The 26,327-nt window shown below is 39.2% G+C and overlaps 2 long non-coding RNA genes across 2 annotated transcripts in view; both read right to left on the reverse strand.

Annotated features, from left to right (window-relative positions):
- The window catches only part of LOC102370365, a 22,000-nt gene extending 18,922 nt beyond the window's left edge, over positions 1-3,078 (reverse strand). Inside the window, exon 1 of the long non-coding RNA XR_322967.3 lies at positions 3,006-3,078. This is a non-coding gene — a long non-coding RNA (uncharacterized LOC102370365). The remainder of the gene's footprint in view (positions 1-3,005) is intronic.
- Positions 3,079-15,964: 12,886 nt separating this feature from the next.
- On the reverse strand, positions 15,965-21,159 carry LOC102370511. Its single transcript, XR_322968.3, has 4 exons — positions 21,106-21,159; positions 20,395-20,460; positions 16,711-16,855; positions 15,965-16,083 (listed from the first exon to the last, which is right to left on the reverse strand). It is a non-coding gene; the product is annotated as an uncharacterized LOC102370511 (long non-coding RNA).
- Between the last annotated feature and the right edge of the window lie 5,168 nt (positions 21,160-26,327).

The following is a 26,327-nucleotide window of genomic DNA, read 5'->3' on the forward strand; positions in this document are numbered from 1 at the left end:
AGTGTTAAAGAGATACTAACAAATGAAGCATGTCTCTAATCCTAGAAGCAATTTTGTCTCTGCTCCAAGCCTGGGGCTGGATCTGGGCTTGGCTCCCTTTACATGCCGTGTGGCTTCAACTCAACTCCTCTTAATATTTGCAGTCAAGGCAGAGACAAGGAAGGTTTCTTCTACGCTGTCTGAAACTGCTGCTGTTTGTTTCACTGGTTTGCAAATTGTGAACCCCTTTTCCCTCTTTTTGCTCCGCTTCAACAAAAGAGGCTTTACCTTGAAGAGCTTCGCAGTTCTGTAGTCGCTAAATCCTATGTATTCCCCACCTCCCCTCAACATGGCTGTTATATTTTCCACTACTGCTAGATTTAGGCCTAGCGTTCATCTGAATTATACTCATTTTAATAACTTCTAATGGGATCTAAGTATACAGCATTTCCCTTTTCCCAGTTCTAAGTGGATCATTCAGTAATGCCATCTAATTAGCCCCATTACACATTTATTTTCAGATGGGTTCTTCCCATTTTCATATGGATAGGAAGAAGTTAATACCTTCAGCCACCCTTCCCCTCCTCTGGCTCTACCCTTCAGCCTGAGAAAGGAAATGACTCACTTGCTAATTAACTATTTTACAAATAAAATAACAAAATACTTCAGAGGAATGTGATGACTGTCACAGCTTGGGAATTGCTTCTGTGGATAACTCTCTAAAAGCTTCTGCTCCTGACACTTGCTCTTTTTCCTAATGTGAGTAGGTACTCTATTGCTCCCAGAGATAAGCTGCATCCAACACATACCTGTAGTACCATGCAAGCATGTATTTGTAAACCAGACTCTTGCCCCTTTCTTCAGAAGTGCTTTACAAGTTTTACAGAGCAAAGGACTGGTTTAGTGGATACTTTTATATGTTAAAATTACAATTAGCAATGCTGCTGTGAAGCTAGTTTATTATTTAGGCTATATACAAAGACTCCCTCTACACTCCTGCAGGAGCTCCCTCAACTTTGTGAGTAAAATGGGAGGGGAGGGGTGAGAGTGGATTGTGCTTTGATTTAAAACCCTTATACATCACAGGGCCTAGAAGGAAAAATGAAGGACAAAGGAGTTGTACTGTAATAAATACCAACTACCAGCTAATTCTTCCCAATAGCCAACACACTGTTCATGAAGTTATGCATCCCCAAGCTACTCTATAGGCAGGGCTTGTGTGAAGGTGACAGTGAGAGGTGACACCTCTCGCAAAGAAGGTGTTTGGTGGGTGTCCATCTAGCTGACCTAGACAGCCCAGCTGCTAAATTCCATCATAGCATTTTGAAAAGTTTTCTTCAACTCTCTTAAAAAGTGAGCTTGGTTTTTTTGGCTGTTTTGTTTTTCCCCACCTGCAAAAGGACATGGGAAGGAAATGTATTCATAAAGTTCAGAGTCACACTAATTCTGAGTCCTGCATTCTCCCTCTTCACAATGGAATACATGAGAACTTTACAAATAGCGAGTCTCTGGTTTTTTTGTTTGTTTTTTTTTCTCTTTCCCTTCCCCACCCCCTATGAATTCAACTTGAGGTTTAATACATGCCTTTATATCTGCTGGTAACCTTGAAGAATATCTAGGAGTATGCAGAATCTTAAACATTGCTCACCCCCTCAAGTAAACTGGAAAACTTTACTGTGTGTTCCATATACATAAGTTACCGCTGTCTAGTGCTGATGAATCAGGCATACCACATACCAGTTTAGCCAAAGGACAAGAATGGTTATCACTTCCTTTTTGCATTGCTTAGGTAAATTATTTAGTAAAAGTTCAATTGAATTCTAAAATACTAAAAACATATAAGTTGTCTTGTCTCTAGACTCTAATTTTATTGCTTTTATAAATATTCCAGACCTTTAAAATGTAAGCAGTGCAAAACAAGAACCTTTAAAAAGTATTCAAAAAGAAAACAGAGCTAGAGCACACAGGTTACTGCTTTAGTGGCATGGTTTTAATCTACCACATGACATCCAGTTGCATGTCCAATTAAAGCATGGTTCATACATATCCATATTTTTTCTTTAATGAAGTATCCCAAATAAATGAGGAAAGGGAGTGTTCTGACACAGTTATCCACTTTCCCCATTTTCCCACCATAACTCTGTTATCATTTCTCTCTCTCTCTCTCTCTCTTTCAGGATAACAAATCTCTGCTTTTCTTTGAAGACATTTCAAAGTAGCTAGGGTCAGGAGGGATCTAAACAGATCATCTAGCCTGACCCCCTGCCACAGGCAGGAATGAATGCTGGGTTCACAAGACCCCAGACAGGTGATCGTCCAACCTCCTCTTGAATTTGCCCAAGGTAGGGGCGAGGACCACTTCCCTGGGAAGTTGGTTCCAGATTTTGGCCACCCTAACTGTAAAATATTGCCTTCTGATCTCTAACCTAAACCTATTCTCCATCAGCTTATGACCATTGTTCCTCATCACCCCAGGTGGTGCTGGGGAGAAAAGGGCTCTGCCTATTCGCTATTGATCCCCCCGATGAGCTTGTAGGCAGCCAGCAGGTCCCCCATCAGCCTCCTCTTGCTGAGGCTGAACAGGTTCAGGTCCCTCAGTCTCTCCTCATGGGGCCTGTCCTAGGGCCTGAAGTTATCTTCATATTAAATAGGAAACCCTCATAAAAGTGTTAGGAAAACTTTAGAACAAGCACAGAAAAAAATACCCAAGAGAGTAAACAGCAGGATTAGTATTATGTAGCTTGGTTGTTCATTTGCATTTCATTCCAACATAACTGACCTACTAGGGGAAACAGTGCTTTCATTCTTACTTTCTCCATAGGAGAATTGTACTTTTCAGTAGAGAAATTAGACTCAACTGCAAGAACAGTAATTGGCAGTTTACTGGAGCCATTTTGGATTGGATGCTTACAAGGTATGAACTTGTTTCCAAGACATTAGAGACATGCATAATTAAATAAATAGCTTTTAGCTATTTGAGATGCATTTCATCATCTACAACTTTCTTTTGATTTAATAGCACTTACTTTATGCTGCCAGATGCCTCTATGACTTGATATGCAAAGGTTAATGGAATGCAAGTATTGAAGGTCAGGCCCTAGATGAATCTGAAATTATAAAAAATTGATAGGTTTTGACATGGAAATATCATTGAAAAGAAAAAAAAAAAAAAAGAGGTAGGGGACCAAATAATTCAAAAGATCCATTTTGGGATGAGGGAGATTAAAGACTTATTTTATGTTAGATCTTATGTGTTTAATTCATTAGTCTAAATTATTTATGTTACATAGGTTCAGAGTGAGAGATGATGTCATGTTTCACACACGATCATCCCTGCTACCAGAATTCATGATTCACTATGAAATGTAAAAGTTTTGTCAAAACAAAAACATTTTTTTTCTGAGTAGGAATCCTCAGCTAGCAATCATTCTGTTTTCTCTGGGAATAGATATTTTTTTCTCAAATACTGTTGCTTCATACTCATACATTTTTTGCTTGTTAGTAATTTTTATATATACATATATATAGGAAAAGAGAGAGAAGAAAATTTTCAAGTGAGTCACTTCATAGTTTAGGCCCAATTTAAAGTCTGTGGGATTTTGGATACTATGGCATCCTATGGCACCTACACACATGCTGGATGCCTGCTCTGACGCATGCTAATTAGCATATGTTGGAGCAGACTCAATCAAGCAGACTCAATTAATCAGCATGTTCCACAAGCCTCAGCGTCACATGTATTCAGTGTCACCCATGCTTCAAAATGGTGGTGGGAATATTCTAACTAAAGTTTGTTGTATGATCTTTAGTTAAAGCCCCCACTACCATTTTGAAGTGTTGGATGCTGAATACATGAGACACTGTGGGCACTTTAATTAGAACAGACATAATCACAATCATGCAACTTGTTTTAAATTTCATGAGCACAGACTGGGTCCCACTTGTGGAAATGCTCATCAGTGCCAGAAGCTACTCCAGGAAAGTGGCCTAAGTAAGTTGGGGTTGGGGGGAAGGAGAGGGTGAATCAGGAGGGCTAATGTGTCCAAGGACAGATTGACAGAATTAGGGGTTTGGCAGGTCCATGGCTTGAGCTGAATATAGCCTTTGCACACACCCACCATTACAAACAGAAGTGATATTGGCTTAACCTAAATTATTTTAAAACTGATTTTAGTTAAACTTGTGCAAAAGCCTACAGACAGACTATTATTACAGTTTTTCCTTTTTCCTTCTTTCATCAATTAAGCTACATTGAAATAAACTAAATTTAAATCAAAATTATACATTACATGTTGAACTGTACAGGTTTAAATAAATCATCTCAAAAGTACGTCTTCAATTAAACTATGCTACTTAATGCACAAACAAAGACTTAGATTTTACTCTTAGAGCACTCTCTCTCTCCTGCTGCAGTTTTTTTTTCTTGTCTATACAATCACTACTACAAGGGAAAAGGTTACATACTAAAATGTACATTCTGGACATGTTGCATAGAATTCCCACTAGTCTCATTTACACCCCAGGGAATTATGCACAGAAAAAGTCAAAATTATATGCAAGAAAACTTAAAATTATGCAAAATTAACTACTTATTAAACCAAATATAACACTATTTGAACCTTCTTTAAAAATATATGCAGGTACTTTGTATGGTTGGGTGGTGGATGCGGGGTGTGGGTGTGGGGGATTTGTGAGGGTGTGGGAGAAGTGGGTGTATGTGGGAATGTGTGGGGTTTTGAAGGGGTTTGGGGTGGATATGTGGGCAGGTGTGGGGTTTGTGGGAGTGTGGGTATGGGAGTATGTGGGATTTGTGGGAGGACATGGGGTTTTGTGGGGAGTTGTGAAAGGGTGTGGGGTGTGTGGGGGTTGTAGGAGAATGTGGAAGAGGGGTTGTGAAAGGATGTGGGGGCTTGTAGGAGGATGTGGAGGGGGGTTGTGAAAGGGTGTGGGGGCTTGTGGGTGGGTGTGAGCCCCTCCCACCACAGACCTCCCCCATGGTTCACATCCCCTGCTTGTAGTAGCTCAGCAACAGGAGGCAGTGGGGGGAGGGGCACTCATGGCCATGGCAAGTGGGATCCATGTGCCATCAGGATGGGTGGGTTCTGTGCCTCCAATTGCAGCATCGTGCTGGAGTGATGGAAGGCCCACATGGAGGACCAGCCTGGCCCAATGGTGCATGGACTGAGAGCCATGTACCTTTGGACCAGAAGGCTTCATGCCTCTGTGTGGGCTTCCAACACTCCAGGAGAAAGCTACATGTGTAGGCTAGCAGGAGCCCACCTGGCTCAATGCCTCCGTATGCGGCTTCCCACATAGCACAATGGTGCATAGCTCCTGGTCCATGCACCATCGAGCCAGGTTGGCCTTCCATGTGGGGCTTCCAGCACTCCAAAGAGAAACATCACACGGAGGCATAGAGTCATGAATCATCAGGCTGGGTGGGCTCCTGCTGGCGCCCGCATGTAGCTTCCCACTGGAGTGCTTGGAAACCCCATGTGGAGGCATGAAGCCCACCCAGCCTGATGGTGCATGGCCCACACCCACCCACACACACCCCCATGCCTATCCACAAACCGCACACCCAACCCCCACACTTGCAGGCAAGAGCTCCCTTCCCCATTTACTCAGCTGTCCAGTCTCTATGACTCCACATTATGGGGCTCCCAGTTGGAGTGCAAATTATGTAAAATTATGCAATTATGCACAGGCATAGCTTTTATGCACAAAAAAAATTGTGTGGGCACATAACTGCATAATTCCACAGGGTGTACTCAGTGTCTCAAATGACCTAGTGTTCCACGTCCTACTGAAGTCCCAACTCAGTTCTTGTACCTGGCCTGAAAATCTTATATTTGCCTTCAAAAATAATTTAGTATTTGAGACAAAGCACAGAAATGTAAGAGATCTTTACAGGTCGGAGTTCCAGACTGGGTTAAGATGGAGAATTTTGTACTTCTTTACTGTACTAAAACAATGTAGAGTCCAATGTCTGAAAATAAGAATTCATCCCTTTGTCTTCAATAAGAGTGGACAATCAATGATTTCGGTCATCCTACACACTACTTTCCCTTTATCCATTAATTCTGTAATTTGCCAGGCAAGATTTCTTTTTAGTAAACCAAAGTAGCAAGTTGTTTGGAGAATCATTATTCTCTCAAGGTTTAGTTCATTTTTGCTGTTAGTGTCCCATTATATTACTGGGGAATGAAATTAAACTAAGTGGACAATAATAGCTTCCCCTCTCCCTCTTTTTTTCTTATTGAAGTTCAATAAATATATCTATTTTTCAATAATCTTCCAGTACTTCCCAATTCAATATAGTATTACAAGTTTCCTTTACACATAACTTGAAAGAGGATATATCTGTGGGCCCAGCAAGAGACATTAACAGAGAACCAAAGTAGGCATTTCTTTCTCTGGATTGTGTTTTTTAACCTCTGACTGTGAAGGAGTGAATAGGATAAAGCAGCACCAACAGAAATACTGACTGAGTGCACTGACTTCTTCAAAGCAGTGTATGCCATCCTGCATACAACTCTCTCCATTTGAGAAGTGCTTTTTCTGGAGCAGGCAAAGGGACAGATAGTACCTTTGAGGTGCCTCCATGAATCTCTTTACATTGATGTCCCCTAGAGCACTTAAGTCATCCCCAGCTATTTGACCTATTTAAGACTGCCTTGTGGATCCTACCTTTGTGTCACAAATAATATTGATATGTTTCATTAATTCCCTTCACTCTCTGAGACATATCATTAGGCTGTGTGTATTCAGATTTTTCAAATATATAGGTACTTTGCTGGTAATTAATCACTCTTAGTAATCCTGCACTTTATCAGTATCCACAGCATTATTATAAGTTTTGAAGTAAAAGTCATCTTATTTTTAGTTTTTTGTGTAAAAGACATCATTATTTTCATCCTCCTGCTCATTAAGCAAAGTCTACATGCTTCCTTTTCCTTCAAAGTGTTCATTAAAATGACATCTACTCTTAAATATTTTGTTTTTTCCAATAAATTATTTAATTGGATATTTTCAGCTGATGTTTCCTTGTGGCTTTTCTAAATGAGATCTAATTAACTACTTGACTGTTTACTTCGCACTAAAATACTGCATTTTCTCAATATCAGTATTTATTTTTACTGACCTCCCAATCCTGAATGCTAAAAAGGGCAACAGAATGGAAAATGGTAATATCATTAAATTTCTTTGAAAAAAACCTCAGGGAATCCATATTCTAGTAACTATTTGCTATAGATTTGTTCTCTAACCACTTAATTTCTATATTTCCATGTGACAATACCCACATAAATCTCAGTAGTGTTGTCACACTTAATGCATCAGTATTCTCCTTGTGGTTTGAGATTTCTGGATGAAAATCATCCAAAACAGAAAGTGTGGGTCCAGGTCTAGAATCCTGCAACTTGAGTTTTAATCTTGATTCTGCCACACTCCAACTATAAAGACAACATTATCATTTTGGTATTTAATCTGGAGTTCCTAACTTGAGAGAATTGAGTTTTGATTTAACAAATGCTGGATGCTGTTGCTGCCATTGACTCCATAAAATGTTGTAGGTGTGCAATATTCCTGAAAATCAGGCCTAAATTCTGTCAAATTCAGCACTCAAAAACAGAGGTGCCAAAATAATATATGGGAACAAAAAATCTTTATATTTTTGTAATGCACTTTGAGATCTTTGTATGAAAAGTGTCTATAAATGTGAATGTTTAGCAGTGCACTATTATCATATAAGCTTGTCCTGAGTCTTCTGTATGTCTAAGTATTTTGTAGGGTTTTTTCCTATGGTAGTTGGTTTTAATTATTTTTTCCTGAAATACATTTTGCAGCATTTAGAGGTGATGTGAAGTTGAGGTGGATTGATTCGACTTTGGTAAGTAAGTATAATTTGCGTGACAAGAAAGGAAAGGCATAAAAGCCAACGGAATGAAGAATGTCAGGAAGAAGGAAGGATACTATTCCTTTCGATTAATTGCTTTTCCTGCCACAACTTTGTTGTCCCCATGTCTAATATAGGTTACCCCTGAATCTGGTCCATCATTCAAGCCCATGCATTTTGTTTAAAGGTTCAAATAAATCAGACGCTGAACCTGTCCTTGTACTATTTCAGGGAACTTTCCATACTGTAACTCCTGCTGTCTCACTGGTATGCTCTAATGTTTATATCAGCGATTACTATGCAATGTAATTCATTATTGGCTGGCTTTCCTATTACAGAATTCCATTCTAGTGTATGCATCTAACATAGAATCCTCACCAGATCAAAGATCTCTGGTTGTACCATTTCCATTATGAGATATTTTCACTAGTTCATGGTACAACAGCAGATAGATTTCAAAACTAATATGCCTCAGTCTCCATGTGGTATTATTACTTATAGATGGAACAAGTCCTCAGGCTGCACTTTGCAAAGTGTAACCTCCATCCTAGTTTGTAATGATTTTACACTGTATCACAAATTACTGCAAAGCTGGGTAACTTGATTATAGATTTGACTTGGTTATTTTTACTGCTCTTTCAAGTATAGAATTAATTTCCCTAAGAGATTAGAACCTGATTTCTAAAGTTTCTTTCTTCAACCATAGGTTATTCCTTTCTATTAGCACTGCTAGTGATGTAGATGTCAGCCTACACAACCGTTACCATATATCAGGTAGTTTGGGCCAGAAATGATAAAATCTGCTGTAAAACTTAGCCACTGGAGTCTTTAGTCACATTTAAATATTTTAAAGGTCACCTGTTTATTATTGCCCCTGAATGTCCATATTGATGCGTGCTCATGAATGATTTGATGCACGCACATCAATGTGGCTATAGCAAGATACATCCATAATTTATAAGAGGCCAAATCCTGCTTGCTGACAGCTGAACTAAACAGGCTGCATGAAGGATAAGAGGGATTTCCTTTGGCTCCTGTTCATTCTGGTTAAATGAACCCTCCAGTGTAGAACCAGATTTATTCCCTATAACCATAAATATAATTTGGGTTAAAATATAATACAGATATACTTTGTAACAGGAAGGCAGGGACAACCTGTTACTATAGAGAAAGAGCTGGAAGTGGGGAAGTGTTCAGGTGGGCTAGGCGGCTCCCTAAAGAGTAGTGGAAGGATAGGCCACCTGGATCCTAGGCTGAAGAAGCATTTATCACTGAGGTAGTACAACTACTGTAATCCAAAAGGGCAGAGAAGAGTGGGGATTGTGGTTTGCCTACTCCAAGGCTTGCTGCACCACAGAAGCACTGGGAAGCAGACCAGTTAACTCATATCACCTGCAGCTGGGAGCAGTTCTGAAGACCAGTTGGCCTAAAGAAGGACACATGTGGTGGCTGGGAGACCACAAGTTTGGAAGGGTGAGACCTAGGTCCTATTTAACCCCAGGGCTTGAGAACAGGAGTTAAGTCAGTCTCTCCAGGCTTCCAGGGAAGTAGCTCATCTGTGATGACTGTGGCTAATAGATGGCCTGAGAAATTCTAGCTGCTCTCCTGCAAAGGAAAGGGCTCAGTGCTACCCTAGGCTGAGACCACTGGAGACCTTGAAATGGGCAGAGTACTAATAAGGAACTGTGAGCTTTCTTACATGGCCAGAGTGCTTGATTTTGATTATAGCCAGAGGGTTGGACTTTTCTGTTATGATATGCACTGGTGAACCAGGTTTGTGACTGATCAGGGAAGGAGGAAGTCTCAGCAGTGCCCAGAGACACAAACAAGGTTGAGAATGTCAAGAATAGAGTCCAAGCAAAACTATACCCAGAGAGGAGGAGAGCCAGAGCCAGGTACAGGTGCCCAGCATGAAAAGAATTTGGATAGACCGAGGCCAGACCAGATGCCCAGCACTGGAGTGAGGTGAAGCCAGGGTCAGGAACCTGTGGCTCAAAGAAGGGAGGAGACTAGGGCCAGAGGCCTGCAGCAAAAAAGGGTGCAACCAAGGGCCTATAGCCCTAGGAGGGGCAGAGACTGATGAGAAATTTATGTGCCCAAAAGGGCGGAGAAAGAGGCTAGGGCTAAAGGGCTACTGAACTGATCAGTTGGTGACACCTGCAAGGGGTGGGCATGGCTAAAAGGGATGTTGGAGGATAAGAATAACCAAAAGGATACAGAAGTTATATGTAGATGAGTAGGCCAGGCCAGGAAGACCCTTGGACATGGGCAGCTCCCCCCAACTCCTTTTCCTTTTAAATCATCATCAAAAGTGGCAGGCAAGTAAAAAGGGAGAGACCAAGAGGCAGAGATTAAGAGGTCACCGGGGCAGATCCCACTACTTCTGCACCCCAGCTCTGCTACAACTTTCTTGTAGTCTCACTCAGCCTTGCATCTTCTGCTACATACTAGACAACTTATTCACTGAGAATGTTGTCTGAAGTTCATTGAAGTTAATTAAAAGATTCACATTTACTTAAACAAAGATGTATTATAATGTACATGGAATTTCTTTTTACTTTTTTAAAAGGAAAAAACCAAGAAAAAGAAATCCATCATACAAACAACTGTAAATGCTCTGTTCTGTGTAAAATGAGGCACATCATGCATCTGACAGATGGGCACAATCTCACCACTAGATTTCCAATTTCCATTTGGCCCATTTTTAAAAATACAGTTGCAAATCGCTTTTTACAATGTAAAACAATTACCACACACTTGTTGCTTAGAAAGGGCTAAATAATTTTGACTTAAACTTTACAAATTAATAATCACAAGTAATAAATTTATGGCAAAAACATGGCAGAAAGTAGGGCAGAGTAGCATCTTAGGGTGCCTGTGGACATGTGTGGGAGGCTGTTCCAATGCACTGTAATTACAGCATGTCAGAGCAGACTCAAGTAGCTCCAGCCAGGATCTGTGTCTCATGTATAAGCATCCCCACACTTCAAAATGGCAGCAGGGTCACTTACACTAAATCTTGTTCGATGAGTTTTAGTTAAAGTGCCCCCACCGCCATTTTGAAGCATGGGGACACTAATGCACTAGACACTGTGGCACTTTAATTAGAGTGGGTAATGGAGCACACATAAAAATACCCCCAGAGCATGTGTAAAAATACCCTTAGAGACCAATTCAGAGGCTAAAGATTTCATAGGCAACAAGCTACTTAATCAGATGCTATGAATAGAGAAACAGAAAAAAGAACTGCCCTATAATTTGCTTGACTTCAGGCTAACAAAGCTAGCTGCTTCAGCCCAAATTGTGAAAATCTGAGAAAGTTTGAAGCAATGGAATGAAACCCATTAAGCTGAAAATGGTTACGCAAACAATTTTAGAAATATCCCAGAACTCTGAATTCATCATTTTTTGTAAGCAGACATGGACCTAGAATGAAAGCCTAATGAAAAAGTCTATCACTTCCCCCACTGAATGGCCCCACCATGCCAAGATAATACAATTAACGTGACAACTAATTTAGCTCATCCAGTGTTCTAGGTTTCCTAATGCACAAAAACATTTACTGTAACTCATAGTCACAAAAGAAGGCTCTGTGACAAATAATAATTCTCTTGATTCTATGCCTTTAAGTTCACAATTTAACACTGTCTTAGGGATTTAATGTGTACAAGCCCTATTATGCTTTCATCTGAATTTCTTTTTGTTTAATCATTTATTTCCCTTGTTATTTTTACTATATTTTCAATACAGCTGTCTCATTAAGATAGCTTTTGGCCACCAAGTTACCAAAAATCCCTGCTGAGGATGCAATGTTTCTCAACTACTACATAATTTTATACACTCTAAATGAAAGATTAGCATAATTTCAGCTTTTTGCATAAGCATATTTTGCTACTCTGAACAATGTGGCTTAACATATCCAATGCACTTAATTAGTTGGGAGAATATTCCATGTTATAAACCAATACTTTCTTGGACTTAGAAATTCATATCTCAATGACATAAGCTTTCTTCCATCTCACTCATTGCCCTTTTATAGCAAATGAAATAAATTTCATCCAAACAAATGGTATTGATGGATGGTTACAAAAATATGGGCCTTATCTATGGCACTGTTTTTCATTGACTTCAGGACATTTACCCCAAAGGTACATGGAATGTGTTGGAGGATATTTATGGTCTGGATTATCTATTCCATTGTATTGATGTATTAGGGCTTCTTCACTGCCCCTCATACTTTACATGTTATAGATAGGTAGACCTCAAGGGGAAAGCTGAATTTCAGACTGTAAAGGACGTGGTCTTAGACTGTCTTTTGGATTTCTTACCCAAAGGAATGAACAAGGAGAAGATAACAAAAATCCTGAGGTAAGTGGGGAAGTGGCTGGAAAAAGGCAAACAGTGCCCATATTTAAGAAATGGATAAAAGGAGATCAGATCAATCAGCCTCACCTTAGCCTTTGGAAAAATCTTGAAGCAGATCTTAAAGGAATGCATTTCTAAGAACTTGGAGGAGAAGACAAAGGTGATTAGGAACAGTCAGTATGGATTCACCAACGGCAAGTCATGCCTGACCAACCTAATTGCCTTCTATGATGAGATAACTGGTTCTATGGTTGTGGGGAGACCTGTGGATGTGATATACCTCAATTTTAGCAAGGCTTTTGATTCAGTCTCCCACAACATTGTTGCAGGCAAGCTAAGGAAGTATGAACTGGATGAATGGACTATAAGGTAGATAGAAACCTGGCTGGAGAGTAGTAACCAATAGCTCAATACCTGGTTGGCAGCCAGTATCAAGTTAAGTGCCCCAGGGGTTGGTCCTGGGGCCAATTCTGTTCAATGTCTTCATCAACCACCTGGAAGATGGTATAGAGTTCATCCTTAGCAAGTCTGCAGATGACACCAAGCTGTGGGGCATAGTATATATGCTGGAGCGTAGGGTTAGGATTCAGTGATCTAGACAAAATGGAGGATTGGGCCAAAAGAAATCTCATTAGGTTCAACAAGGACAAGTGCAAAGTCCTGCACTTAGGATGGAACAATCCCATGCACAAGAACAGGCTGGGGCTGACTGCCTGGAAAGAAGCTCTGCAGAAAAGGACCTGGGGTTTACAATGGACAACACGCTGAATACGAGCCAGCAGTATGCCCTTGTTTTAAAGAAGGCTAATGGCATACTGGGCTGCATTGGTACGAGTGTTGCCAGCAGGTCAAGAGAATTGATTATTCCCCTCTATTCAGTACTGGTGAGGCCACACCTGGAGTACTGTGTTCAGTTTTGCAACCTCCCATCCTCCCTGTCCCCGCCCCACTACAGAAAGGATGTGGACAAATTGAAGAGAGTTCAGCGGAGGGCAACCAAAACGGTGAGGGGGTTGGGGCACATGACTTCTGAGGAGAGGCTGAAGGAATTGGGCTTATTTAGTCTAGAGAAGAGAAGACAGAGGAGATTTAATACCAGCCTTCAACTACCTGAAGGGGTGTTCAAAAGAGGCTGGAGTTGGACTATTCTCAGTGGTGACAGATGACAGACCAAGGAGCAATGGTCTCAAGCTGCAGCAAGGGAAGTTTAGATTAGATATTAGGAAGAATTGTCTCATGAGGAGGCTAGTAAAGCACTGGAACAGGTTACCTAGAGAGATGGTGGAAGCTCCATCCTTGGAGGTTTTTAGACCTAGCTGGACAAAGGTTGGGAGGCTAAAAATAGTAGAGTCAGGATTGGGTTGTGGGTAGGAAGAGCACAGCCCCAGCCATACAGCTGTGCTCCCAGTTCATATGGGTGGGTATAACCCATTCCCTATAAGTTAGTTCACCTCCTTAGGTGTATTAACTTGGATTAGGCCTGTCATATTTTGGCAATATAAACTTCTCTGAATGCTCCGTTTAGATTGACCGAACCCTAGTTAACTCAATCAAATGTAATGCTGCCTATACATGTCCCAAAGTAACATACAAATGGCAACCCATCCCAGAAATAATGTAAAGAGTACACAGTAGCTACTTAGCTCTGCCTTGGCTTCCTTTTTAATGTTCAAATCTAGAACAGTCTTAATGTGCAAAGCCTAATTAACATAGGCACATCTATGAAAGGCAATAGACTCCATGTTCCTCCAAATACAAGGACTAAAATTCTACAGACTTGCAGTGTGTCAGGCAAAACTTGTGCCTAAGTAGGCCTTGCTTACTTAACCAGTTGCACTAACTTTACTGAGATATTCGGCCTGAGTAAAGAAGTATTACTTGCATTATAAAAATTAAGCTAGAAGTTGCAGAAACTAAGTAAGCCAGGGCAAATATCCTACTAAATAAGATTCTCATTGGTACTAAGAGTTGTTTTTGCAGGAAAAATAGTGTATAGTTTAGTTAAAATGAGTATAAAACCCACAAGATTTTAATGGACATGGGAATCTAATTTCTTTAAACTCCTTTGAAAACCCAAAGCTGAATTCTCAAGAGAAGACAGAAGAGGACAGTGTTTCCTTAAAAGAACTTTTCCATCCAGGGGATACTGAGAATGCTTTAATGGATTCAGAGTACTGAATAAAGATACACACTTTAGGATTAGGATAAGAATGGTTTGATTTAGGAATAGCTAATCCTGCCTTCATGCAGAGCATTTGGCTACATGACCTTTGATGTCCCTTCCCACCATAGGATTCTGTAATGCAACCATATCTTGCATAAGCATTCAACATTCCCATTGACATCAACATATAAAAATGGTATTAAAGTTTCTAAATTTACATATCTAAGTATGCCTCCCAAAATTGTATCTTGTGTTGCACATAATGGGTTCGTACCTATATATCTGTACATCGTGAGTTTCTGCATGAAGCTCATGTGTATTGTACAGTCTGCAAAGAAGCATTTATACTGGGTTTCTTTTTAAACTCATTTTAAGGCAGTGATTGATGGAGTCGCTGACCTTGTAAGAAACATTTTAGATACTAAAGTATAAAGGTTCTTAAAGTATTTTTAATTCTTTATTTAAAAAAAAAACCAAACAAAATAGCTCTGAAAATCCATTATCTTTCTTTTTTTCCATACAGCTTAATAATTATGGATATGACTCATACAAATCAACCTTTCAAATATCTTGTCATAAAATAAAGGTCAAGTCACAGAATATCTTAAGAAGTTCTTAAAGAATATAAATGGATACGCTGTAGCTTTCATTAGAGTTTTAACTTTAAAACACTCAGAACTTATTATTAAAGTTAATTTCTGATGACTGTTTTTGAAACTACAGTTTTAAACTAGTTATGCCATGCAGCTAATGCTAAACACTGAAAAACTTTATGACATGCACTAAAATGTTTATGGCACTGCTGTAATTTTATCAGTAGTTATCAATCAGCAAGGGAAAAGGTCTGCAGTTTTATACACCATCGTTTTATATTCTTGGCATCCACTTTGAGTGTGTTCCAAATCTTAGAAATGTTCCAACCTTATGTAAAATGAAACAGAATAAAGAAAAAAGTGATATACAATCCAATTTTAATAATCTATCATTATCAATTAGTATTGAGAACAAATTGCCCTCTTAACTGAGGAATTATAGCCAGCCATAGAAAACGGAAGATAATTTTTCATTAGAAATCTTCATCACATAATTATGTAGAAATATTGTATTTAATTGGTCTAAATTTAGGTGGCTCTTGACACAGTACAATTATAAAGCTGCAAGGAGATGCTGAAAAGTCCATCTGGTACCACTGATTTGTAAGCTGCCATCTCCTACGCTAACAGGTTCTGTTTTTTATTTATAACCAAGGCACAAACTAAACCCAAATAAAACAACTCTTTTGTAGTCAGTTTGACTGAACAAAATGGAAAATGAATTGCACAATGTTAGTGGAAGTCTTGGAGAAATTGCTGAAATGCAGAAAACAATCCTTAACAAACAAACAAACATAAGGTTTGATCCAAAGATCATTTTAAAAGGAACAAGTGTCCCGGAAGCTTATACTTCCCTCCTCCTCACTTTTGTCAGAAAAATATTTTACTGCCTTTCTTTTAGAGACTAATATAAATTAAAATCTCTATAACCAAATTAACTTGTATTTACCTTGCAAAGTAGCCTTCTGTTTAATGGTTCCTTAAGATTTTCCATTTAGATTTTTAGTAATAATAGTCAGAAGTGGTGGAGTTACAGTTTGACTTTTCCCAACATCCCAGTTACCGTTCCAGACATTTTAAAGCAGCTGTGATTATGGAAAAATGGGAGAGGCATGTTGATACAGATATTTATGTATATTAAAATGACCGGCAATGTTTTGAGTCAAATACAAGTATAAAACAAACCAAGGAAAATGGTTTCCACAAATTATGCACAAAGCAAAGAAAGGCTTGTTAAAGTCAACTTTCCAAGGTAAGAAGAGGGAAAGCCAGGAACAGCTGTGTAATATCATTTTTGTTCCTTTTATTGTCAGTGCTCTCACTTCTTTTTCAGTCTACATACCAGACCCTCTCTCTCTCTGATCATGGGCCCAACCCTTGGTCCATAGAAGTAATGGGCTAACAATTCAGGGCTGGGAGCAGTAGCAATTATATTTAGACTCATAATTTTATATCATTTTTGTCATATTGCAGCAAGAATGCCAACAATTTTCTCATAGCCCTCAGAAGATATCCTACAGCCCTGGGAGTAGGTGAAGAGGTTATTACCATTAGCATACAGACATCTGGCCTAACCAAGCCATCATTTTCTTGGTGACAGATTTTAGCATGCTTAGGCCCTCATCTAATCTGGTTACTGGACAATAGTCTATGGTGTGGATCATAATCTACACGTGGCTTCATCTGCAGTTTTAATTGTCCCAAAACCCTACCTGTGTCTGTTGGCAATGCACTGGCCTTGAAGAGCATGGAAACAGTGCAGGGGTGACCACAGGCAATCTGGTAGATCAAAATCCTGATTGTTGAGTAGGGCTTCTAACAGAAGTGGTTAGTCGCTGCCAGCAGGACCTATGCTCTCTGTCAGCAAACCAACACTGAGAAGTTACATCATAGCAAAAGTGATCATAGGAGACGTTGGTATTTTAAGCTAGTGGAGGGAGGGTTACAGAGATTCTAATAGATCAGGAGGTCAGATAATTTTCCTGTCATTTTAATTGGAACATTTACATGTTGGATCAGCAGCTGAATCAAGTCATTCAGTACTGGCCATCAAGGCAGAGATGTGATTCCCTGATATAATATGCATTATGGCCTGGAGCTACACATTAACCATCCTAATGTGGGATGAGCAGACCTAGCCTGCAACACAGGAGTGAGGGCAGATATCCAAAGAGTGTAAAACCCTTAGGCAGATCCATCAGAGTTGCCAAATAGAGTGTCATCGGTCTTGCTTTTGGCAACCCATTTTATCAAATGGTTTTGGTACATTTTGAGACCAATGCCAAGATAGGCACAGAGGGAGACATTAAGTTGAAGTCACAGAGGTAACACAGGTGTCACAGAAGCATTATTTTAAAGTGTTCTGCTGCAAGCACCTGCTGCAGAAAGAGTCTGCTGTAATCGGTGGTATTTTCAAAGTAAAATCAGACTGAAAATTAAATATCCCAGAAGTTATCATCAGGTTACTTTACAGATATAAATTCAGGCACATCATTGATGAACAAGTTAAAAAAGAATTGGTGCTTGCCGCATACAGAGCCTTGAGGTGTGCCCACTGAGTTAAAGTTTCCAGAAACTGATTGGGTTGCTCATGTGGACTCTGAAAAAAATGTACTTTCTTGCTTTGTTCGTATTGCAAAACATCTTGAAACAATGGGGGAGGAGATTTTTTGTGACTATAGGCTGTTCTTGCAGGAAAGTATTAAGTGTTGTCAGATTTGGAGTGATTATGCAACATGGTTTGATTGACTACAGTCAAAAATATCATCATTAGAGGAGACCAGTGACATGTAAGGAGGAGGTAAAACTACCCTACAAAGCACATATAGGTAGGTGACACATTTGTGGGACCTGATCTGTGATCATGGTCATGCTGCTTAAATTAACTATGTGATTGTAGATTGGATCCATGCTGGGAATGAGGCCTAAGCAAGCTGGGGAGGGTGGTACCAGGGGCGGAGTTAGTGAGTTCATGGGTGGGGAGGAAGGGGTTGGCAGGATTGAGAAAACCAGCAGTTCACCCAGGCAGGAGGGATGGTAGAAGTGAAGCAGGGACTGGATGGTTCATCTGAGGGTGTGGGCCAAAAACACTCAGGGTGGATGGGGTAGGAAAAGCATAGCCCTGGAGCTTGGTTGAATGAGTGGGCTTTCCCAGCACTAGGGCTGCACTCCAAACATGTGCAGATGTTCATTACATCAGTTTAACTTATTCCTGATCTAACTTAGTTAATCACCTCAGGTGGACTAATTTAGGTTGGGCCAGCCATTTTTTGCCCTATCTGTACAGCTTGGACAAATTGGCACTTAGATGGACCTTACGCTCATGAGGTCAATCTAAGTGTAACGTTTGCACGTACCCATGGAAAATAAGCGTGTATTGAATACCAAGGGAAATTCACAGTAGATCCAACTCCAAATAGAATAGGTAAAACCTAGACTGCCTAACATCATGGACACACAGTAATCACTTCTTACCTTGCAAAAATCATTTGCTGTGCTGCAGATTCATTTAGCTGAGTACATTCAGGATGATTACTGATGTTCTGCTACTTATGCAAAATGTGTCATATCACTTAAGTTTCACCTTTCCCAGTTCTGTTGTTGCTCCTTGCACAAACCGTTCCACATTCTAAAAGGCCTGCATTGTGCTGAATTTGTGAATACTGTCTATTAGGGTTGTAAGATGATTTATCTCTAGATATTTCATAATAAATCTTTAATTCTAACAAGTGATCTTCACTTCTTGCATGAAAGCTCCTCTACATTTTAAAACTGAAATGTAAATACTGTTCCCACTCTTTTTATTTCAATGGACTAGTTGCAAGAATGACAGTTTAAAACCTATATAAAATAGGGCAATAATTAGCTGGTAGAGCAAAGTATTAACCAATGGATCATGCTAACTATATCATTGTAGCATTGGGGAAAATGAGAGACACAAATTAATTATTCATTTTATGAAAATTATTATTTAAAATATTTTTTCAGTGAGACTAACAATAGAGGGCATATTATCTCCCTTTATAGATTAAAAAAATGCGAGTGTAAGCAAAATTTATGAGAAGGGACCACATTTTAAAAATCTGCAGCAGTCTGGCTCTTCTTTCTGTTCATAAATCTTCTAAATGTAATTCTAGAGGGCTCATTATGTGCCTTCAGAAACATCACTGCTTTTTTTTTCTAGTTTAAATCATTAAGAAGCCAATAGTGAGAGATGTTATAGAAAATACAGGGCCAAAGAAAAGATCTCTTGTCTCCTGGGAGTCAGGCACAATAGCCAGCATTTTCAGCAATGGGATTTTCTCTCTCAAAATTACTTCTTTTAAGAGATCACATAAGCACATGCCATTATTTGTCTCATTAGCAATTTGTTTTTTCAAATGGGATTTTTTCAGAATTAAAAAGAGAAGCATTTGCCCAAGATACAAAACAGTCAGTGGGGTTATAGTTCCTTAAGCACTAGCAAATGTAGCAGTACTGCTTTCATTCAAGGAAATGTATAAAGCTCCTATATTTGGGCTCCTATTCATTCAGAAGTCATCTAGCACTCTTATTATTTGATTATTTGGGGCAATTTAAATAGGCAAGTTGTAAACCTGCTCTTGCTCACACAACAAATATTAAAACCACTTTCCCTCTTCCAATAAACCCCTATTCTTCATGGGTTGAGTTCAGAAAAGGATTCTGATGGTGCACAGTGGGTTTACTTTGCTTGAAGTGCCTACATATGCTCTTGCTATTTAACAAATATTATTTACTTGAAAAGGATATTTCAAAGGGATCTTTTTTCAATTCAGAACAGAAAGCAAAACTCTCCTAATATTGATAAATGGCTTTCTTCAAAAATCCAAGTGACCTAGGGAGAATTTCTGCCTCATTAAAGTCAAACAGAGATTTGCAATTGATTTCAATTGGAGTAGGATTTCACAGCTGATTAAGAGAGTGTCTAAGTGTCATATTAGTCATTTCTCTCATTGTGAATGAGCCTATAACTTGTTGAATGTCTGCCGTCAAAAAATTATGTTTTTCCTTTTTTTTTTTTTTGGTTATCCATAAAACAAGACTGATGATGCAACTTTTATGTTTAGGCTGGTCAGGATTCAATTTTTATCGGTAAACATTGATAAACATTGATTTCACCTCACTCTTACAGACTGATGAAAAAATATTTCCACCATTAATCAAATAAGTTTATAAAAAGGGGCCATAAGAAAAATGATGTCTGATGGAGCATGTGACACCTAGAGGAGCACGCCTACAGAACTGTGCTGATTGTAGTTTGGACTGCAACTCCCAGAAAACCCAGGGGACTGGGAACAAAGGAAGAGGAAGTGACAAAGTGGCGGAGGGAGCTACAGGAAAGCAGAGCCAGGAATCATGGCAGATCTACCACTCACCTGTCCAGTAGCAGTTACATTTGTCATTAATTAACTGTCTACTCCATGCCCCTAATTTGTACAATCCTAAAAAATTTAATTGAAAAAAAAATTAGATAAATGCCTAAATATAAATTGATATTATCCATTAAAATGATAAAAAATAAGCATTGAATTCTGCCAAGTCTATTTGTTATGCACTTACAGTATGTTTTCCAATACCACAAAATAAAACATATTTATATTTTATTCAAACAGTCATTACATTCAAAAGAAGCTTTCTATTGACTATGTTTCTGACTCTCTTATGGATTTGCCATGAACATTTGATCTAAACATAACTAGTATGAATATAAAAAGTATATGAATTATATGCTGTAAGCTCCAATGTAAAATAGAAATACATTGACAATTGCTATTATTGGTGTTCTGAATTCAAGAAAGGTCAATTTGCAATATCCCTTTACAACCCCCACCCCCGAAAAAACCCCCAAAAGAACAAACAAACCCTCACCCACTAATACGTTTTAAAAATGCAAAAATATGGTTAAGGAATTTTAAATCTATACATTATTGACATCTTGAGCAAGTCTATTTTACAAACTTTTTGCAAGTCAAGTTTAACAGACCTGGTTTTCAGAGTAAAGCAACCCTGTAAAATAATAATACACCTGCCTAAAAAGTTTTGGTTTAGTAGAGCTAGAAGGAGCAGAAGATAAAAACATTGCTTACAGAGATCTATGGTGACTCCTTTTGGGGGCAAAACTTAAAGTAGTAACTGTATGACAAAGAATAAGACATACATAATTATAATATATAATAATATAATATATGATAATGATATATATTATTCTGTGAACTACAATATATTTAGGCCTATGTATGAAAGAAACCAATAATGGAAACAAATTAACCACAGCATTCCTAGCTCTGAAGTGTTCATATATAAAACTACATACTCAGTCCTGGAAACCTTACTTGTGCACAAACACTGCCCATGGATACGTGTTATATTTGCATCAGGAGAAATGCCTTTCTCCCTCAGCAAAAAAGAGTGGACAGACACTGATGGGGTTTCTTAGAGTGCTTTCCACTAGGAAAATCTCTCTTTTCAAGTGCCAGCCTGAACAGGTGTATGCTTCTCCTGACCCTTCTCTAGACCCAGTCTGTGCAAGGCATTTCCTCACTGCTTAAGACTTCCCGGGACTAGGAGAACTCAAGCTACTGTTCCCCATGCCTTCCACTGATCGGGGTCATCTGCCTCTGAGTGGACAGCTGAGAAGGTGGCAGGGCTGGTGTGATCCCAGCCTGGCTCAGATCTGCAGGGTGCAAAAAGCCCCCCAGTGGGTGCTTTACCCCAACTCCAACCAGAAGGTATGTTCTCCCCTGCTCCCCCCACCTCTTGAAGGTGGACAGTTGGGGAAGGGGCAGGGCTGGGACCATTCCAGCCCATCTTTGAGCTACGCGGGGCGGGGGCAACCCACCCTCCCCCACTGGGTTTTGTCCCCCAACTGGGCAGATCCCAACTGGGAGCATAGGGGGAGAAAGGTGCCTTCCTATTGGCCCTTCCCCCACTGTCAGAGACAGATAGATGAGGAGGGGGCAGGGCTGGGAAGATACCAACCTGGCTCCAGCCATGGCAAAGTTAAAAGTCCCCCTTACTCACCCCTGTGCTGGGCAGACCCTTTCAGGGTGGGGAGGTGCTGGTGCCATGTGAAGGGGGAATAGCTGGGGAAGGGTGGGATGGAGGCAATCCAGCCTGGCTGTGGATTGAGCTGCAGAAGAGGGGCAAAAAGATGTCTATCTCCATACCAGGCAGACTCTGGCTGGGGGGATGGTGCCAGGCCATGGGTGTATTCTGCCCTAGCCTCCCAAGCTAGTGAGGCCTCACCAGTGCTAAATGGAGTGGAAGAATCATTTTCCTTGATTTACAAGTGATAAATACAACCCAATATGCAGTTTGTTTATTTTGCAAGAAGAGCACACGGTTGGCTTTTATTCTGTTTGTGACCCAGTTTATGTCTGTCCAGCCTCTTCTTTTGAAAACTTCCAACGCAGGGAACTCACAGCTTAACTAAGCGCTAATTCCACTGTCTTAAACTTCTTACAGGTTTTTTTCCCATTAAGATTTAAGTTTGAGTAAACACAAAAGGTTTGGGAAATGCTACCCTAACATTTCTCTTCATCCTTCTAAAACAACAGTACCTGCACTGGACACAATAATCTAGCCGTACCACAATTATAACCTCATTATTTGCATATAAGTGCTATTAACTCATTGTCTTGTATGTAATACTTCTGTTTATACCCATCAAAACTGCATTTACTTATTATTTTTACATCATCACATCGTTGACTCGCATTCAGTTTTTCATGCAGCATAGCCCCCACATTTTCCTTGGTAGTGATACTCTCTAGCTAGTTATGCCTCATTCTTATATATCCTTCTGTTTTTTTCTTACTAGCACAATAAATTTATCTCTGTTGATTTTCAATTTGTCTCTGTTTTTGCCTACAAAGTTTGCTTATTTTTATGCAACGAAAAAGAGATAGAAGTATAAATCTCAGTAGCTGAACCCTCTAATTTCAGATATTTGAATCTGCTGTTTAGAATGTGAATATCTGCAGCTGCAGTTTTGTTTTGGGTTTTTTTGTTTGTTTGTTGGGGGGGTATATGAAAAGGTGAGTATGTAGTCTGTGCCTATAAATTGGTTATGCAAGCAGAAGAGCACTTTTTTTCCAAAAATGCACCCCATAATGGTGTAACATATCCCTTATAGTGTCTTTTTATGTATATGAAATGGATATTAGCTAGACTACTGTGTCCTTGGAGAGATGAATAAATATAGCTTGTTTCTTAGTATAAAGGGCATTTAAGCATACGTAAACTAAACTTATTTATTTTCATTATAAGACTTTTTCACAGTGCCAGAGAGATGCAAAGGTCCTGTATTATAAGTGAGAACTAGACCCATAATAATCTACCATAGTTAGATGCACACACAACTGAGAGACCCCCAAAGCTTTAGTCTCTCCAAATATGCCCTTTTATAAAATAAGCAAGTAATCTACATCAAGAATCACCACTTTCATTTTGTGAAAACTCCAATTCTCAGTTTATTTAGCTACTGGCAAGGTATTCTCTCTCATTTTCAGATCAGGGTTTTCCTGCAAATAGAATCTGGAAGGCTTTAAACACATTTTACTTTTCCAGTGCCTGAAGAACATTCTTTGTCTCCTGGTGTTATCATCTGCATGCCTTGATTCATTAAAGAATTATCCATTCAAACAAGTTGATCAAAAGGAAGCATAGAATGAAACCCCTGCTGAGTACTGTACCATGTATGAGCACAGGATCTACTGACCTCTGTCCTGTGATGCTAGTTATTATAAAACAAACTGGTATAGGAATATAAATAGTAAGTGTTTCAAGTATGGCACAGTATAATACCTGGTTCCTAACATATTAGTGTAATTAAGCCATAGCTTGTGTAAGATCAATGTAAACTCTTAGCCGAAATAACAGCACTAAGTGCACAGATTTGCTGAACTGAAAACATTCAAAGGTCACAGACAGAAGAAACAATTGTGTGTTTCCAAATATAACTCCTCATGTGTCAGAAGAAGTATCAAGATGCATTTGCCATTGGGTTCTGAATGTTCACTTGTGCACTAAGACTCTCTCATATTACACACACACATACATTTCCTATGGGTGAAAATTGATTGCTTCTCCCAAAGCATAAACCCGAAAACGGGAAAACAAACATCCAAGAAAAGAACCAAATAGTGTGTATGTGTATACAGAACAATCTCAGTACTTTCTAGTTCTGACATAATGATTTTCATCACTTGCCCTCAAGCACATTACAAAAGAAGAAAAAAATCACTATCTCCATTTTTCAGATCAGAATACTGAGACAAAGAGACATGAAGGACATATATGAGATCACAAAGAAGGCCAGCAGGAAAACCAAGTATACCACTCAGCCAAGCCAAGCTCACACTCAGTAATCTAGTCTCTAGACCATACTGCTGATAATATCATTTGAAACTCTATACAATGAGGGTAAAGCATTTAACTAATGTAAAAAAATGACCACTCATCATTATTATTTCTTTCTTTTCTCTGTTATATATGGCCTATTGTATTAATAGTCTGGGTAAAATATGTGTTGTCTTATATGAAGCAGTTAAACATATTTATTTTTAAATGGGCAAAGACTCCGATTAACAAATAAACTGAGAACAACAACAATATTGTTTTAAATTGATTGTATTCATATCAGTGCAATTTCTGACAAGGTCAAAGGTGATATTAGGTCTGCTTAACTTGAACTGCTTCCTAAATTCATTTCCTATCCTTCCTGTAGTGCCTCAGATTATTCTCATATGGATGAGTCAAACAATTATAAATCTGGTACAATTATTAAATACATTAATATGAAGGTTTCTCTTGAATTACCTGCCCCTAGCATATCAAGATTCCTGCTTAAAGCAGACCAATGAATAATGCAATACAATAGTCAGCATAATCCGTAGGGGCATCCTTATGCAGGATTTGCTATATGCTGAATGACCTGAGGCACTCAAAACCATTTAGTAACACTAGATGCTAATATTTCTCTCAAACAAAATGTGCAATAAGTTCACTAACGTTCTGAGGTGAAATGACTTATCACTAGAGTTGGGTAAGTCTTTTGTACACAAACCCCCATACCAAGGAAAGATCTGATTTCAAGCATAATTTTATTACCAAAACTGCAGGTACTAAACTTTTCAAGTGAACATGAGCTTCGTGTTATGCTAAACTTCTTTTTTCCATGGATGCAAGAGAAGTATGGGGAAAATCTAGGCAAGAGTTTGAAGTTTAATAGTTTAATTTATGCTGCAAGAGTGCCATGATAGTAGGTGATCATGGTAAAGCTGACAAATAAAATGTTATGTCTTCAGAAAATAATCATTTGAAATATATATCCTCAGTGCTGTTATAGTGAATTAAAAAAAACTCCTTGTGAAAAAAAGAACTGCATTTTATTGTTGAAGAATCATTCTCTAGGACAGAGGACAACAATATAATTTAATTTAAAGCAATAGTCTATCCATACTTGGAATATGATGCTTAGTTCTGGTCATCCTGGCTAAGTACAATTCAATCTTCACATGCCTTCCTGCTCAGCTGTAGAAGACAGGTTTGGCCAAGGCTAGCCAACCCACCCTGAGGGGGGATTTTTGGGGTAGATGCAAAGCACCCTGGGATGCTGGAGGACTTTGAGTTAACTTTATGTGCACTGAACTGAGTGGTTTATGTGCACTGAACTTCTCGGCTAGGGACAGAAATTACACATAGACCAGTATAAGTGATCAGAAACCAGTTCAAATCTGTAACACAACAGAAATTGAGTGCACATAAATTGCTTTCAAAATGGCCAAAATCAATTTAAGATAAACCTGAATGGATGCAGTATGAGACTTAACTGCTTTAGGTTAAACTGGTTTATTGAATTTCTGTCCCAGATCTCCTCTGGATTCAAGTTAACTCACAGTCACCCAGCAATATAGGATGCCTTGGACCTCCCCCTCAAACCCTCCCCCTCAGGGTGGGCAGGCTAAACTTGGCCCATGCTGTGTGCTCCAGCTGAGCAGGGAGGCATGCACTAGTACCCTCTGGCTTCTGGCCTGGGCTGCTGCAGGCATGTGACTGCATTTCTGGAATCAAAAGTGAATGCCTGTTTACTTGCTTATCAGCTCAATCTAGGCAATTTAGACTAACCTGCAAATACTGAATTGATTTAGTCTCGGGCGTTTTGACTATCTGAACTTAGCCCTGTTGTGTTACAGATTTGAACCAGTTTCCAATCATTTCTACTGGTTTATGTGTAATTTCTGTCCCTAACCTTGGTGTTGTTTTTGGTTTTTTTTAAAAGACACATTAGAAATAGGTCAATTCCAAT

This window comes from Alligator sinensis, unplaced genomic scaffold (assembly GCF_000455745.1).
Source record: "Alligator sinensis unplaced genomic scaffold, ASM45574v1 scaffold349_1, whole genome shotgun sequence".
Classification (NCBI taxonomy): Eukaryota; Metazoa; Chordata; order Crocodylia; family Alligatoridae; genus Alligator; species Alligator sinensis.